The sequence below is a fragment of the Crinia signifera genome, chromosome 1 (genome assembly GCF_055691185.1).
Source record: "Crinia signifera chromosome 1, ASM5569118v1, whole genome shotgun sequence".
Classification (NCBI taxonomy): Eukaryota; Metazoa; Chordata; class Amphibia; order Anura; family Myobatrachidae; genus Crinia; species Crinia signifera.
The window spans coordinates 162,733,006-162,750,232 of NC_139217.1; the positions used below are offsets into that span (position 1 = coordinate 162,733,006).

Genomic DNA, 17,227 nt, shown 5'->3' on the forward strand with positions numbered 1-17,227 from the left:
CATCTTCTGGGACCAGTTTTAGTTCTGCAGCCTATGAATAATCGGTAGGCTGTCTGCCCAAAGGCATTACAGAAAAGAAGTGGGGGCTTTTTATTTTTAGGTCAGACTTGAAGCAAATGCTTTAGAACAGGTGTTTTTGATACCTGAGACATATGAGCAGCAAGCAGTGGCCGCGGATCTCACCTTTTCACCTGGGAGGTGTGATAGTGTTACCATAATGGAATGTAATATGGAACATGACCTCTAAAAATATATTGTCTCCAGAGTTACCAGAGGGTTATTTGGCGTTGTGCTTTCTATAGTTCTTGTATCTTGTGCCAACAATTCACAGGTGCACACCATATGAGCAGGTGAAGCAGTGAATGTGAAAGGTGAGGAATGAACGGTCTGTGTGGCTGCTGCATGTTTCTAATTCACTGTGGTGCTGCGCATAAAAGCCGTTGTTGTCAGAAAATTATTTCTATGATACGTATATTCGGCAAATTAAAATCTATGCAGCAGAATTGGAAGGTTATTTCATCTCTGTAAAGGATTAGAATTTCTAAAATAAACATACTACCAATAGGATAATTGACTTGTAAAAATGTATTTACTACCAGTTAACGTGTCTCAATAATACTTGACAAGTACTTATGGATTAGCTATTAATTGTTTGTAATTAGAATGTCAGTGACAAACACAGGATTTTAAGGGTGGTTTCCTTGTATGCACACACACACACATATATATATATATATATATATATATATATATATAGCAATTTTTGTGGAAGCAGGCACTCACCATAGACATCAAAGTAGTTGAGACAAGGCTTTATTTCATGGTAATGGTCGACGTTTCGGTCCTCACAGGGACCTTTGTCAAGACATAAATCTGTCACATCAAGGACCAGGAACACCAGGCAGTGTACTAATGCAGTGTCTGAGACAACTATTTATGGCATCACACACATAATTGATAGCGACACCCACTTCCTGTTCCACAGAAGACAGGAAGTGTGCACTAAATGGTATATAGACCTAAGATTCAGAATAGGAAAACACTCTAACATGTTGTACCCATAGCGTTATAGTCATAAAAAATTTGGCATAAGAAAAAACCACATATAAGGACAAAAATAGAGCCAAACAAGTGAGCTCCGTTAAACCGGAAGTGACATGCGTTCCACCACTGTGGAACGCACGCCAAAACCGGAAGTTAGACGCCGTTTGGCGCGCAAATGCAACCAGGAAGAGAGGCAGAAACAGGATGTGTTCTGCGTTCCAGCTCAATGACACGCAAGCCAAGAAACGGAAGTAACAACCCGTTTTTTGGTCCAATTGCAGCAAAGCTACAGCAAAGCATATAAGAAAGTAGTTTTAATTATTAATCAAAAAACTGCAATTGGTTAAAAATATATAACGCTAATGGGTCACTGAGAAATATGAACGTAGTATGTTTTTAATATACTAAAGTGCGCCATAGATACTTTGTCTCAGAATACTGCCTGATGCATCACAAAAGTGTACAGTACCTAAATCAACTCTATGCACATAAAAACAAGAAAAAAGAAAAAATATATGCAAATGTAATAATAAACATATAAATACACATACAAAAAAAGAAATAAGCAGAAATAAAGTGGATGCTGCAGAGTCCCACAATCATTTAGATAATTTCAAAGAAAAATGTTATAAGCAATATATTCATTAAGGCCCTTTGGGGCCAATGTCCCCAGATCATAGATCCAACGTGCCTCCCTCTGGTGTAGCTTTCGACTCCTATCTCCGCCACGTGGTAGGGGTGGTATAAAGTCAATAAGCATACATCTCAGACTAGCCACAGAATGTCCAAGTGCCAGAAAATGTTTTGCCACAGGTTTGTCGGATTTTTTCTGCTCGAGAGCTTGACGGATGGATAGGCGATGATTCGCCATACGCTCTCTGAAGCATCGAGTTGTCAATCCAACATAGTACAGTCCACACGGACACGTTAAGATGTAAATCACAAAGGATGCCATACAGGAAAGTCTATACCGGATCTTGATTTTTTTGCCGGTATGTGGGTGAGGGAATGTCTGACCAACCATCATTGATCTACATGTTGTGCAATCTGTGCAGCGCACACAGCCAAGACGCTGCGTAGAAAGCCAAGTAGAATTATTAGGTGTAGGTTGTACATGTGGTCTCATGAGCAGCTGTTTGAGGTTGGGTCCTCGACGAAAGGACTGCATAGGCGGCCTTTTGCTGAGATGTCCCAGCTTTGTATCTGTCGAGATTATCAGCCAGTGTTTTTTTATAGCCTTGCCCATTTCGTCGGATGCCGTGCTGTAAGTGGAGGCAAATATCATACGATCAGACCCACATCTCCGAACTGACCTCATTTCCTCATGCCGATGTCTGGTGAGTGCCTTGCTTAGACATCTGTCAATAGTGGACTGTTTGTATCCTCGTTCAATAAAGCGTGTACACATCTCGTCGATTTGGATCTGCGCTGTATCATCCGATGAGTTATTGCGTAGTACTCGGATGAATTGTGAGATGGGTAAGCTTTCTTTCAAGGAACTTGGGTGGTGGCTAGTGGCAAATAATAGTGAATTGCGATCGGTCTCTTTGCGGTAGAGGGTGTAACCGATGCCTTTCTCATCTCGGAATAATGTGACGTCCAAGAAGTTAATGCTCACATTTGAAATGCAGTGAGTAAAACGAATGGTAGTGTCTAGGGAATTTAAATATCCGATCATCTCGGAGAACTCTGCCTCTGTGCCATTCCATATCAGGAAAACATCGTCAATAAATCTCTTCAAACATATAATTTTTTCTGCAAACAAGGGCATAATGTGCTCATTCTCATATCTGTGCATGTACAGATTAGCGTATGAGGGGGCTAGGGATGACCCCATAGCGGTCCCCGAACGCTGTATGTAATGCTCCTTGTTATAACAGAAATGATTGTGTCGTAAGACAAGTTCTGCTAATTCCAACAAAAATTCAATAGGCGGACCCTCATGAGTACCCTCCTGTAGGGTTTTTCTTAGTGTATCCAACCCCTCTTGGTGGGGGATTACAGTATACAGCGATGTGACATCCATTGTAACAAACATCGCTGTATCTGGGATATCACCAAGAGCAAGAACCTTCTCAAGAAAATCAGATGTGTCCCTGATGTAACTCCACATCCTCTGTACATACAACTGAAGAAAATTGTCTACAAACTCAGCAAGGGGCTGAAGGACTGAACCCACAGCCGATATAATTGGACGACCAGGTGGATCATCCAGTCTTTTATGTATCTTAGGTAACGTATAAATATACGGACAGACTGGATGATCCACCTGGAGAAAAGCTCCCATATCTTTATCTATCCAACCAGCTTGGATGCCCATAAGAATTGTTTTGTCAACAAGATTCTTAATACCCATCATCGGGTTCATGGTAACTCTCTCATACGTGACTGAGTCCGCCAATTGGCGCCGTATCTCAGCGTCGTATGAGATCCAATCTTGGACAACCACACCACCACCCTTATCGGCCTGACGGAACACGAGCTGCTTATTGCTCATGAGTTGCCGCAAGGCCGACCGTTGCTGTGGGGTGAGGTTGTCATATCTTGGCATCAAATGTTGGGCAGACATTTCCTGATCGATAAGTCTTGAAAAGGTACGAATACTAGGGTTAACAGACTGGGGGTCAAAAGTGCTGGTTCTGGAGAATTTTTTCTTTAAGTTGGTCTCAGATGGCTCCAATTGTTTGTTGCCAAAGAATTCACGGAGACGCAATTTGCGTGCAAACTTGTAGCCATCAACAGACCAATCAAATCTATTAGGTTTCACAGTTGGAACAAACGAAAAGCCTAGTGCCAACACCTCACACTCTGCCTCTGTCAACTGCTGGCTGGAGATATTGAAAACCAAATCACTCACTTTCCCCGTCCCCCTCTTCTTCTTCCCCCCGCCGCCCCTCCGCGTGGGGTACTTTGTGGGCGATGCGAAGGGTCTGGGAATTTTCGTGTTACCCGACCTAAAAAAGAGGAGGATGACCCTGAGGAGGCAGGACCCCTAGGAGGTCTGCCTTCACTCTCGGAGTTTGATTGTGAAGAACTGTTATAGTCAAAATTTGGCCTTGACCGGTATGGGCGGGATTCTCCCCTATTCTGATACCTGCGGGGTTCCCCTTTAAGCCACCTATACACCTGGTGATTGGTGTAATCCTGATTAACTATTTCTAGTTTCTTTTTCTTAAAAGAAATAAGGTCAGTTTGGTATGTGTTAATTTGCTCACCAAGTTTATCAAGCCAATTAGTACTAGAATCTCCAGTCAAAGTTGGTAAAGAGGCAGTGTTGAGGGTAGCAATCTCAGCCTTAATTTTAGTCAATTCTGATCCGACCTCTTCGATCACTAATAGTAAGAGATCAAGCGAACATTTGTTCAACACACCACACCATCGGGTGCAGAAAGCAAGATTGCCACGTCCGATGGTGGGTGTGTTGCTCACTCTAAAACCCCTAGGGATTTTTTTACTTCTAAAGTAGTCGGACAAAAACTGACCATGAAGGGTGAGATCTATTTCCCTCTTTCTTAGTTTCAATAATTTGTGGTACACATCAATCGCTTTATCATCTGGTAAAGACAAAAATTCAGAGTGGTGAAACAGCACTTTTTCTGCTTCATCATCTGTTAATGAGACAAGCACATTCTGAGCTCTCTCAAGTACAACATTATCGACCATAGAAATTGGAATCTGCGACATGTCTTAAACAAACACACAGAGCTCTTAATTAAGACTCATATAACGGTAAATATCCAAAAAAACAGCTGGCACAGTAGGACAGAGTTCAACCAAGCAATGATCAGATATCCCTAAGACACATTAAATGAGGGACAAAGCAGCATTCATTAAAAGGCTTGTATCACATAGACATGATGCAGCTGGTGTACACTCCTGAGTGTTGGTAGGTCCGGATCACTTAACGCTCCTTGAGATTCAGTGTTTAAACACCCACCAAGGGTGACGAGGGTGCTGGTACAAGGAGGGATCTAAAACAAAGTAGAGTCTCCATAAATAGTAGATTCGAGGAACCGCACTCCATCCATCATTTGCAGACAACTTTGCGGTGCTCCGCTCTAAAGGAAACAATGTCCCAAATGTAGCAATTTTTGTGGAAGCAGGCACTCACCATAGACATCAAAGTAGTTGAGACAAGGCTTTATTTCATGGTAATGGTCGACGTTTCGGTCCTCACAGGGACCTTTGTCAAGACATAAATCTGTCACATCAAGGACCAGGAACACCAGGCAGTGTACTAATGCAGTGTCTGAGACAACTATTTATGGCATCACACACATAATTGATAGCGACACCCACTTCCTGTTCCACAGAAGACAGGAAGTGTGCACTAAATGGTATATAGACCTAAGATTCAGAATAGGAAAACACTCTAACATGTTGTACCCATAGCGTTATAGTCATAAAAAATTTGGCATAAGAAAAAACCACATATAAGGACAAAAATAGAGCCAAACAAGTGAGCTCCGTTAAACCGGAAGTGACATGCGTTCCACCACTGTGGAACGCACGCCAAAACCGGAATTTAGACGCCGTTTGGCGCGCAAATGCAACCAGGAAGAGAGGCAGAAACAGGATGTGTTCTGCGTTCCAGCTCAATGACACGCAAGCCAAGAAACGGAAGTAACAACCCGTTTTTTGGTCCAATTGCAGCAAAGCTACAGCAAAGCATATAAGAAAGTAGTTTTAATTATTAATCAAAAAACTGCAATTGGTTAAAAATATATAACGCTAATGGGTCACTGAGAAATATGAACGTAGTATGTTTTTAATATACTAAAGTGCGCCATAGATACTTTGTCTCAGAATACTGCCTGATGCATCACAAAAGTGTACAGTACCTAAATCAACTCTATGCACATAAAAACAAGAAAAAAGAAAAAATATATGCAAATGTAATAATAAACATATAAATACACATACAAAAAAAGAAATAAGCAGAAATAAAGTGGATGCTGCAGAGTCCCACAATCATTTAGATAATTTCAAAGAAAAATGTTATAAGCAATATATTCATTAAGGCCCTTTGGGGCCAATGTCCCCAGATCATAGATCCAACGTGCCTCCCTCTGGTTGTTACTTCCGTTTCTTGGCTTGCGTGTCATTGAGCTGGAACGCAGAACACATCCTGTTTCTGCCTCTCTTCCTGGTTGCATTTGCGCGCCAAACGGCGTCTAACTTCCGGTTTTGGCGTGCGTTCCACAGTGGTGGAACGCATGTCACTTCCGGTTTAACGGAGCTCACTTGTTTGGCTCTATTTTTGTCCTTATATGTGGTTTTTTCTTATGCCAAATTTTTTATGACTATAACGCTATGGGTACAACATGTTAGAGTGTTTTCCTATTCTGAATCTTAGGTCTATATACCATTTAGTGCACACTTCCTGTCTTCTGTGGAACAGGAAGTGGGTGTCGCTATCAATTATGTGTGTGATGCCATAAATAGTTGTCTCAGACACTGCATTAGTACACTGCCTGGTGTTCCTGGTCCTTGATGTGACAGATTTATGTCTTGACAAAGGTCCCTGTGAGGACCGAAACGTCGACCATTACCATGAAATAAAGCCTTGTCTCAACTACTTTGATGTCTATGGTGAGTGCCTGCTTCCACAAAAATTGCTACATTTGGGACATTGTTTCCTTTAGAGCGGAGCACCGCAAAGTTGTCTGCAAATGATGGATGGAGTGCGGTTCCTCGAATCTACTATTTATGGAGACTCTACTTTGTTTTAGATCCCTCCTTGTACCAGCACCCTCGTCACCCTTGGTGGGTGTTTAAACACTGAATCTCAAGGAGCGTTAAGTGATCCGGACCTACCAACACTCAGGAGTGTACACCAGCTGCATCATGTCTATGTGATACAAGCCTTTTAATGAATGCTGCTTTGTCCCTCATTTAATGTGTCTTAGGGATATCTGATCATTGCTTGGTTGAACTCTGTCCTACTGTGCCAGCTGTTTTTTTGGATATTTACCGTTATATGAGTCTTAATTAAGAGCTCTGTGTGTTTGTTTAAGACATGTCGCAGATTCCAATTTCTATGGTCGATAATGTTGTACTTGAGAGAGCTCAGAATGTGCTTGTCTCATTAACAGATGATGAAGCAGAAAAAGTGCTGTTTCACCACTCTGAATTTTTGTCTTTACCAGATGATAAAGCGATTGATGTGTACCACAAATTATTGAAACTAAGAAAGAGGGAAATAGATCTCACCCTTCATGGTCAGTTTTTGTCCGACTACTTTAGAAGTAAAAAAATCCCTAGGGGTTTTAGAGTGAGCAACACACCCACCATCGGACGTGGCAATCTTGCTTTCTGCACCCGATGGTGTGGTGTGTTGAACAAATGTTCGCTTGATCTCTTACTATTAGTGATCGAAGAGGTCGGATCAGAATTGACTAAAATTAAGGCTGAGATTGCTACCCTCAACACTGCCTCTTTACCAACTTTGACTGGAGATTCTAGTACTAATTGGCTTGATAAACTTGGTGAGCAAATTAACACATACCAAACTGACCTTATTTCTTTTAAGAAAAAGAAACTAGAAATAGTTAATCAGGATTACACCAATCACCAGGTGTATAGGTGGCTTAAAGGGGAACCCCGCAGGTATCAGAATAGGGGAGAATCCCGCCCATACCGGTCAAGGCCAAATTTTGACTATAACAGTTCTTCACAATCAAACTCCGAGAGTGAAGGCAGACCTCCTAGGGGTCCTGCCTCCTCAGGGTCATCCTCCTCTTTTTTAGGTCGGGTAACACGAAAATTCCCAGACCCTTCGCATCGCCCACAAAGTACCCCACGCGGAGGGGCGGCGGGGGGAAGAAGAAGAGGGGGACGGGGAAAGTGAGTGATTTGGTTTTCAATATCTCCAGCCAGCAGTTGACAGAGGCAGAGTGTGAGGTGTTGGCACTAGGCTTTTCGTTTGTTCCAACTGTGAAACCTAATAGATTTGATTGGTCTGTTGATGGCTACAAGTTTGCACGCAAATTGCGTCTCCATGAATTCTTTGGCAACAAACAATTGGAGCCATCTGAGACCAACTTAAAGAAAAAATTCTCCAGAACCAGCACTTTTGACCCCCAGTCTGTTAACCCTAGTATTCGTACCTTTTCAAGACTTATCGATCAGGAAATGTCTGCCCAACATTTGATGCCAAGATATGACAACCTCACCCCACAGCAACGGTCGGCCTTGCGGCAACTCATGAGCAATAAGCAGCTCGTGTTCCGTCAGGCCGATAAGGGTGGTGGTGTGGTTGTCCAAGATTGGATCTCATACGACGCTGAGATACGGCGCCAATTGGCGGACTCAGTCACGTATGAGAGAGTTACCATGAACCCGATGATGGGTATTAAGAATCTTGTTGACAAAACAATTCTTATGGGCATCCAAGCTGGTTGGATAGATAAAGATATGGGAGCTTTTCTCCAGGTGGATCATCCAGTCTGTCCGTATATTTATACGTTACCTAAGATACATAAAAGACTGGATGATCCACCTGGTCGTCCAATTATATCGGCTGTGGGTTCAGTCCTTCAGCCCCTTGCTGAGTTTGTAGACAATTTTCTTCAGTTGTATGTACAGAGGATGTGGAGTTACATCAGGGACACATCTGATTTTCTTGAGAAGGTTCTTGCTCTTGGTGATATCCCAGATACAGCGATGTTTGTTACAATGGATGTCACATCGCTGTATACTGTAATCCCCCACCAAGAGGGGTTGGATACACTAAGAAAAACCCTACAGGAGGGTACTCATGAGGGTCCGCCTATTGAATTTTTGTTGGAATTAGCAGAACTTGTCTTACGACACAATCATTTCTGTTATAACAAGGAGCATTACATACAGCGTTCGGGGACCGCTATGGGGTCATCCCTAGCCCCCTCATACGCTAATCTGTACATGCACAGATATGAGAATGAGCACATTATGCCCTTGTTTGCAGAAAAAATTATATGTTTGAAGAGATTTATTGACGATGTTTTCCTGATATGGAATGGCACAGAGGCAGAGTTCTCCGAGATGATCGGATATTTAAATTCCCTAGACACTACCATTCGTTTTACTCACTGCATTTCAAATGTGAGCATTAACTTCTTGGACGTCACATTATTCCGAGATGAGAAAGGCATCGGTTACACCCTCTACCGCAAAGAGACCGATCGCAATTCACTATTATTTGCCACTAGCCACCACCCAAGTTCCTTGAAAGAAAGCTTACCCATCTCACAATTCATCCGAGTACTACGCAATAACTCATCGGATGATACAGCGCAGATCCAAATCGACGAGATGTGTACACGCTTTATTGAACGAGGATACAAACAGTCCACTATTGACAGATGTCTAAGCAAGGCACTCACCAGACATCGGCATGAGGAAATGAGGTCAGTCCGGAGATGTGGGTCTGATCGTATGATATTTGCCTCCACTTACAGCACGGCATCCGACGAAATGGGCAAGGCTATAAAAAAACACTGGCCGATAATCTCGACAGATACAAAGCTGGGACATCTCAGCAAAAGGCCGCCTATGCAGTCCTTTCGTCGAGGACCCAACCTCAAACAGCTGCTCATGAGACCACATGTACAACCTACACCTAATAATTCTACTTGGCTTTCTACGCAGCGTCTTGGCTGTGTGCGCTGCACAGATTGCACAACATGTAGATCAATGATGGTTGGTCAGACATTCCCTCACCCACAAACCGGCAAAAAAATCAAGATCCGGTATAGACTTTCCTGTATGGCATCCTTTGTGATTTACATCTTAACGTGTCCGTGTGGACTGTACTATGTTGGATTGACAACTCGATGCTTCAGAGAGCGTATGGCGAATCATCGCCTATCCATCCGTCAAGCTCTCGAGCAGAAAAAATCCGACAAACCTGTGGCAAAACATTTTCTGGCACTTGGACATTCTGTGGCTAGTCTGAGATGTATGCTTATTGACTTTATACCACCCCTACCACGTGGCGGAGATAGGAGTCGAAAGCTACACCAGAGGGAGGCACGTTGGATCTATGATCTGGGGACATTGGCCCCAAAGGGCCTTAATGAATATATTGCTTATAACATTTTTCTTTGAAATTATCTAAATGATTGTGGGACTCTGCAGCATCCACTTTATTTCTGCTTATTTCTTTTTTTGTATGTGTATTTATATGTTTATTATTACATTTGCATATATTTTTTCTTTTTTCTTGTTTTTATGTGCATAGAGTTGATTTAGGTACTGTACACTTTTGTGATGCATCAGGCAGTATTCTGAGACAAAGTATCTATGGCGCACTTTAGTATATTAAAAACATACTACGTTCATATTTCTCAGTGACCCATTAGCGTTATATATTTTTAACCAATTGCAGTTTTTTGATTAATAATTAAAACTACTTTCTTATATGCTTTGCTGTAGCTTTGCTGCAATTGGACCAAAAAACGGGTTGTTACTTCCGTTTCTTGGCTTGCGTGTCATTGAGCTGGAACGCAGAACACATCCTGTTTCTGCCTCTCTTCCTGGTTGCATTTGCGCGCCAAACGGCGTCTAAATTCCGGTTTTGGCGTGCGTTCCACAGTGGTGGAACGCATGTCACTTCCGGTTTAACGGAGCTCACTTGTTTGGCTCTATTTTTGTCCTTATATGTGGTTTTTTCTTATGCCAAATTTTTTATGACTATAACGCTATGGGTACAACATGTTAGAGTGTTTTCCTATTCTGAATCTTAGGTCTATATACCATTTAGTGCACACTTCCTGTCTTCTGTGGAACAGGAAGTGGGTGTCGCTATCAATTATGTGTGTGATGCCATAAATAGTTGTCTCAGACACTGCATTAGTACACTGCCTGGTGTTCCTGGTCCTTGATGTGACAGATTTATGTCTTGACAAAGGTCCCTGTGAGGACCGAAACGTCGACCATTACCATGAAATAAAGCCTTGTCTCAACTACTTTGATGTCTATGGTGAGTGCCTGCTTCCACAAAAATTGCTACATTTGGGACATTGTTTCCTTTAGAGCGGAGCACCGCAAAGTTGTCTGCAAATGATGGATGGAGTGCGGTTCCTCGAATCTACTATATATATATATATATATATACTCATGTTACATTGAACACATACATATAGCCAAGCACAGACACATTTAGTACACATACACACAGTGGCGGTATTACTGTTGGGGAAACCCGATACGTCCAAGAGTCTATGAGGCACACTCGTCTGAAAAGGAGCTTAGCTTTGCATATAGGGGTGTGGCTTTGTGGGAGCCCCACTGATATCACTAAAGGGGCATGGCATAATTGGGGACACCAGTTATCTCTCTAGTGGGGCATTTGTGAGACTCAATGCTGGATATTAACCATCTATATAACCATAATATAACCATATTGGATGGTTTTATGAAGTTGAATTATATAATTATGTCCTTGTGAGAGATACAGTAATGGTTTCATTTGTTAGCTTATTGGGTAAAGGGGCCTATTTAGCAAATCATAAAACACCTGTTTTGCAGTTTTCCCTCAATGTATGTATGGGAATCACATCAAATATTGAAGGTTTCGACTAGGTAAATTTAAAGTTTCCCCTGAATATATCTACAGGAGATCACAAAATCCCAGTTTTAATGACCATCCGCACATGCAGGGTCAGGAGGTCGCACATTCTAAAGGGGACGGACAAACAGGGGTGACAGAGATCAGATAAGCAGAGAAGATGGAACAGAGACCTATGATGAGAGATGGCTGGGTTTAATGAAGAAGTAGTCTTGAGAGCCTGTTTGAATGTTTGGAGATGGAAAGTCTGATAGGAAGAGGTAGACAATTCAAGAGGTAGGGAGCAGAACATACAAAAGTTTGGAGGCACAAACAGGAGGAAGTAATCAGTGGGGAGGAGAGGCGACATGCATTTTGGGAGCAAAGAAGGGGTGATGGGGAGCAGGTGGAGCTATTGGAGAAGACAGAGAAGGAACAGTCAGAGAGGGCAGTATCAAGCAGGCCAAAGGAGTAAAGAATTTATAGGAGAATAGGGAGGTTCACAGTGTCAAAAGCAACAGACAGGTCAAGGAGGATAAGCAAAGAGTAGCTGCTCTTGGCTTTGGTAGCAAGGAAGTAATTGCAGACTTTTATGATGGAAGTTTATGTGGAGAGTATAGAAGCCAGATTGAAGTGGGTCAAGGAAGGATTGGGAGAAAAACAAGGCAGTAAAGTGACTGTAGACGATACGCTCAAGGAGTATGGAGGCATAATATAGGAAAGAGGGATATGTAGTTGGAGAGGTTGCTAAGATCCAGGGTATAGATATGTCATTTACATCCATGCTGAAATTCATACGCATTTCAACAGGGTTGACAAAGCATAGTGGAGAGTGGGCAGTTGCATGCTCTTGCTATGCCATTGAAGTTATATGGTACACATGCGCCCACCTTAAATTCACTTCAATGGGACCCAGCAATGATGCAAATGAGTGCAGAATGTTGTGCTGTGTTTGCATTGGGGTCTTGTTGCAGTAAGCTGCTTTACAAACAACAATGTATTGGGAAACATCTGTTTTTTAAGACAATGGCATGCTTTAATGCATAGGCGACGGTGCCTGATAAAAGAGGTACAGATTGAATAGGTAGGTAAGATTGAAACAAGCAGAAGAAGAGAGGTAGTGGAGGTGGTGGGGGAGAATCGAATCAAGTTGGGAGTGGTGGGGGAAGAACCAAATGAAGGCCCTGACTTTCTCTCAAGAGACAGGGGAAAAGGAAGTCAGGGTTGGCAGGGGTGGTTTGGCAGGGGAGGGAGCGGGTTGCTGATGGTCAGGTGGGATATAATGTCCTGACTTATGGAGACAATTGGCCTGATTCTGGTTCACTCGCAAAGCAAATTTCCTCTCTAATGGAAAAAACCATGTGCACTGCAGGTGGGACAGCCATTGAAATTTTTGTGGGCAGCCAAAAAGTAATCTTAAATAAGAAAAACAAAAACAAATGAAAACGTGCGTGGGACCATTGCTAAATTGGACACAAATGCAATGGCAGAAAATACTACCAGACAGTTGCAATTATTTAATGATAAGGATGAGTGTAGTAAGGCAGAAGCTGCTACATTACATTTACATTACATTACAGAAGGCCTGGTTATTAATTAATCTTATGATTACATAATGTTAGGTTCTGTGTAGCCTGTATTGTTCTAATGTGTACCATTTGTACAGCGCTGTGAACTACTTGTGTTGCCTTATAAAATGTAATAATAATAATATTAATAATAAAATAATTATTATTATCTATAATGTATATTTATGGTTGAAGTAAGAGAAGCTCACATTTTCTTACTACTGTACCAAAACATTCCTATTTCTGGTCATCTTCTACACCCAAAATCTATGAATATTATTTACTAAACATTTCAAATCTGAAATTATCTTCCATTTCATAATTTTTCCTCCATTCTTACCAGATTATATTGAAAAATAGATGGTGTAGTCTATTTTCTGTTAAAAAACAAGAGGAACCGTCTATTCCCTTTTTACTTAGAGTACAGGAGAAGAATGGGATTCTGAAACTCCCGTGAACTCTTCTCTTAAAAAAAGGGCTTTTCTCTCAAAATATTTACAAAACGGAGGCTTTTCCTTAGAATAAGAAATCAGGAACCTTCACACGTACTGCCTCTCTGCTAAGGGTCTTTAGAACAGCACGCTTCAGGCAGTTGTCCAAACACTACAGGCTGTGGCCTAGGTCCAAATATCTCCAACTAATTCAGATGTCAGTGTTTTAGGAGGCTCCCATACCACATTGTGGTTGTAAATGCCTTTTCTTGTACTGGAGGTTAGTTTTAAAATCACTGTATACATGGCATTTTAGCCAAGTGACAAAGAGCTCCATCAATATTGGACCTCTTTGTCACTTGGATAAATATTTAAACCCTACCCCTAACCCACCACTCCTGCAGCCTCACCCCCATTTCCTAACCCTAATTTGTCCCCTTCGGCTGCCTAACCCTACCCTTCTCCTCCTGCTGCCTATCCCTAACTAACTAGCCCCCACCTGCAGCCTTATCCTAACCTCATTCCCCACTGCAGCTTAACTCTAACCCTTTCCCTAGGCTTAACAGTGGGATCTGGCGAGATTCTGACTGTCAAGTGCATCCTCTTATTTTGAAGAGGAAATTAGAGAGAACAACAGTGCCTCTTATTTTGAAGAGGAAATTAAGGAAAATAACAGCACCTAGTCCTAATCTAGAATGGATGTTTGGGTGTGAACGCATGTGCACCCATACACATCCATTCGCACAGCGAGCATATTAATTTGCAGGGTGGGATTTCAATGGAGCGGGAAGGGGGCTTAATATCAAATATGCACTTTTTTGACACATTTGTACTGTGATATTTTTTATAACTTTTTATGATAACATGTTGCAAATTGACACTAATATAAAGTATTTTTATGCAGGAGATGGTAATTTGGGATGGAAGTTGAGGTGCATGGCCGAGAGAGGGGGATGGATGGTGAGATGCATGGCCGAGAGAGGGTGATGGAGGGTGAGGTGCATGGCTGAGAGGGGGGATGGAAGGATAGGTGCATGGCTGAGAGGGGGATGGAAAGTTAGGTGCATGGATGAGAGAGGGGGATGAAAGGTGAGGTGCATGGCTGAGAGAGGTGGATGGAGGGTGAGATGCATGGCTCATAGAGGGGAATGGAGGGTGAGGTGCATGGCTTAGAGAGGGGGATGGAAGGTGAGGTGCATGGCCGAGAGAGGGGATGAAGGGTGAGGTGCATGGCTGAGAGAGGGGGGTGGAAGGTGAAGTACATGGCTGAGAGAGGGGGTGAAGAGTGAGGTGCATGGCTGAGGGAGGGGGACGGAAGGTGAGGTGCATGGCTGAGAGAGGGGGATGGAAGGTGAGATGCATGGATGAGAGAGGGGATGAAAGACGAGGTGCATGGCTGAGAGAGGGGATGGAGGGTGAGATGCATGGCTCATAGAGGGGGTGGAGGGTGAGGTGCATGACTGAGAGAGGGGGATGGAAGGTGAGGTGCATGGCCGAGAGAGGGGATGAAGGGTGAGGTGCATGGCTGAGAGAGGGGGGTGGAAGGTGAGGTGCATGGTCGAGAGAGGAAATGAAGGGTGAGGTGCATGGCTGAGAGAGGGAGATGGAAGGTGAGGTGCATGGCTGAGAGAGGGGGATGGAAGGTGAGGTGCATGGCTGAGAGAGGGGATGGAGGGTGAGATGCATGGCTCATAGAGGGGGTGGAGGGTGAGGTGCATGGCTGAGAGAGGGGGATAGAAGGTGAGGTGCATGGCCGAGAGAGGGGATGAAGGGTGAGGTGCATGGCTGAGAGAGGGGGGTGGAAAGTGAGGTGCATGGCCGAGAGAGGAAATGAAGGGTGAGGTGCATGGCTGAGAGAGGGAGATGGAAGGTGAGGTGCATGGCTGAGAGAGGGGGATGGAAGGTGAGGTGCATGGCTGAGAGAGGGGGATGGAAGGTGAGATGCATGGCTGAGAGAGGGGATGGAAGGTGAGATGCATGGCTGAGAGAGGGGGATGGAAGGTGAGGTGCATGGCTGAGAGGGGGATGGAAGGTGAGGTATATTGCCGAGAGAGGGGGGGTGGAAGGTGAGGTGCATGGCTGAGAGAGGGGGATGGAAAGTTAGGTGAATGGATGAGAGAGGGGATGAAAGACGAGGTGCATGGCTGAGAGATAGGGATGGAGGGTGAGATGCATGGCTCATAGAGGGGGATGGAGGGTGAGGTGCATGGCTGAGAGAGGGGGATGGAAAGTGAGGTGCATGGCCGAGAGAGGGGATGAAGGGTGAGGTGCATGGCTGAGAGAGGGGGATGGAAGGTGAGGTGCATGGCCGAGAGAGGGGATGAAGGGTGAGGTGCATGGCTGATAGAGGGGGATGGAAGGTGAGGTGTATGGCTGAGCGAGGGGGATGGAAGGTGAGGTGCATGGCCAAGAGAGGGGGATGGAAGGTGAGGTGCATGGCCAAGAGAAGGGGATGGAAGGTGAAATGCATGGCTGAGAGAGAGAATGGATGCATCGCTGAGAGAGGGAATGGCAGGAGAAGAGAGAATAGATGCATCGCTGAGAGAGGGAATGGCAGGTGAGGTGCATGGCTGAGAGAGGGGGGATGGAAGGTGAGGTGCATGACTGAGAGAGGGGAATGGAAGTATAGTATAAACAGATTTGTTCTATTATATAGCTGAATGCATCGTTGCAGCATTACGATCAGCCTTGTGAATGCAAGGCAAAATGCATGGGAACATGTATATAGTGAGACAAGCACATAGACATCCTAAAGAACAAGTGTTTTAACCATTAAAACTACAATTTACTTTCTACTGGGCCTGGAGAGTGCCCATTTTGTTATATATCTCTCTGGATTCAGGCTATTGTGTCCAGCTTGGTGCACCCCAAATGTATCTAGTGAGTGAAGTGAGTACAGACTACCTCCTATAGACAAAGAGAATAGAGGTGCGCTGTATTATAATACCACTTAGTGGCTATGTTCATACAATAAATCAAGATAATAGGTAAAAACAAATGAACATTTTGTTGCGAGTTTTCCAGCATGTAAGAATTCATCCACACTTTCATGTTCTTTAAAAGTGCCACATACTGTAGAGTGTAAATCCATGGCACGATGCGTTTCGTCCCTTAGGACTTCATCAGGGGCAATGAATCAATCTATATAAGTGGTAAACAAAGGGGGGGGGGGTTGCCGTTAACCATATATAAAATGATGAAAAAATATATTCTTTAAAAATTATTTAAGAGGAAAACAAAAAGGAGAGAACAAAGAATAAAAGTAAAATAACTGGTCGAGAAGGAGGAGGAAAATGATGGACAAGGAGATTAAATAAATATCATTTCTACATACCCAAAGGTAATGTGTCTTCTACACAATGCATGAATGGAGGTGTATCCTCTAGATGGACTGGTGATAATTGGTGCAGTAATCTACTGCAATAATTGTAGATATTTATTTGGACCACCTAGGGAGCGAAATAAGGTTTTTCATAGCAGTATACCAGAGAAGCCAGCAGTGCAAATCTTTATACTTAAGATGCCTCAAGCAGCTTAAGCTTATTTTTGCACAAACGCTGTGTACAAAGACACACCGGCTGTGCAGTCAGCATCCACTTCTAAATCAGCCCTTGAGCCCCTTAATGCCTTGTACTAATATCGTATGTGCTCAT

The 17,227-nt window shown here is 43.3% G+C and overlaps 1 protein-coding gene across 2 annotated transcripts in view; it reads left to right on the forward strand.

The window, feature by feature from the left end:
- The window catches only part of CFAP299 (cilia and flagella associated protein 299), a 426,508-nt gene that overhangs the window by 305,408 nt on the left and 103,873 nt on the right, over positions 1-17,227 (forward strand). The window lies entirely within an intron of this gene.